General features: G+C 58.0%; 1 protein-coding gene across 1 annotated transcript in view; it reads left to right on the forward strand.

The window, feature by feature from the left end:
• The window catches only part of EVC (EvC ciliary complex subunit 1), a 52,554-nt gene that overhangs the window by 5,527 nt on the left and 45,626 nt on the right, over positions 1 to 1,401 (forward strand). The window lies entirely within an intron of this gene.

The following is a 1,401-nucleotide window of genomic DNA, read 5'->3' on the forward strand; positions in this document are numbered from 1 at the left end:
GCGAGGGCCTCCAGGGCAAGGGCAACGCTGTCCCGACCCCTGGATACTCCCCAGTGCCCACCAGGAGCCTGCCTGGCAAGCGGGGTCGGTGATGAATAAATGCCCCTGGTCTGGGAGTTTTGCCCCAACACCCACCCACCAGATAGCTAAGCGAAGGAAGCAGTTTCCAACGTGCATTCCTGGCCACAGCCCCAGTACTGCAGAAAAGTTCTGATTTGGAAAAGCCTGCGTTCGGCAAGGTGCAATCATTTCCTTGGCGCAGGGATTTGCAGATCCTGGCTCTGGTTGTCGTCAAAAGCAAACAGTAACTGGAGACACAGAACAAACCGAGAGCGTGGATGGCACGCGCGGTGCTAAGCCCTGTGTCTGTGAGCCCATTTGACCCTCAAGCACCCGGGGAGGCAGGAGGGCCCGTCATCCCCGTTTCCAGAGGGAGAAGCAGGAGGCCGAGTCAGGAAACGGCCCAGAGTAAAGGCCGGGATGGGAGTTGGGACAGAGGCTGTGTGACTCCGGAGCCCGTCCTGCTTAGGGCCAGGGGGCAGCAGCATTTTCCTCCCGCACTGGCCCAGGGACTCTGTCCTTCACGGACACGCTCACAGGCCAAGGGCTCCCGGAAGCACCACAAGAGACCCTGCTGTCTGCAAGTCTCCTGACCGCGGGTGTGAGTTCCTGGCTTCAGGTGTAAGAGACCGGTAGCCAGGTGACCTCGGGCAGGTCGTTGGCCTCACCTGGCCTCAGATCACGGCGTGATTTACCTTACGGGAAATGCCTACCACGTGAGAAAGGCTTGGCGCTGTGCCAGCCCCAGTCAGGGTTCATCGGGGCGGAAGTGGGGTCTGCAAATGGGGAGCAATCCTGGGGTAACTCTACCAGTGCGGAAAGAGCAAGACGCTGCCCTACTGTGCTGCCACCTGGGGCTCCTGGGGACCCCTTGCTCCACCCTGTCCCCGACGATGCTGTCCTTAGGCGATTCATCCTAACGTGTTGCTCCATGACAGAGTCTCAAAATCATCCCTATTAAAATGACTTACCACAAAGCCCACAGCTAGGACCCCAGGTCCCACTTACTCTGCTCACTCCTACTCCCATTAGTACAAGACGACGCTGAGGCCGCTCACCCGGAACTTCTGGTTGATGGGATAGACGACTTTTGCCTTCAGTGCAAACGCTGTGATGTTGCTGTTGAAAGGCGGCTCACATTCCTGGGAAGGAAGCACACGGCATCAGGCGCGCTCTCTAAGATGAAGGACAAACCGCCAAGAGTTACAAAAACGCCACGCCCCGTTTGTAACCCTGGCCTCGGGAAGGGACCATAACAGGCTCATTTAGATCCCAGGTGGTCACTTGTTAGAAGGATGGGTGGGTGGATGGGTGGACAGTTGGACAAATGGGTGGATGGAT

This window comes from Suricata suricatta, chromosome 1, assembly GCF_006229205.1.
Source record: "Suricata suricatta isolate VVHF042 chromosome 1, meerkat_22Aug2017_6uvM2_HiC, whole genome shotgun sequence".
Taxonomy (NCBI): domain Eukaryota; kingdom Metazoa; phylum Chordata; class Mammalia; order Carnivora; family Herpestidae; genus Suricata; species Suricata suricatta.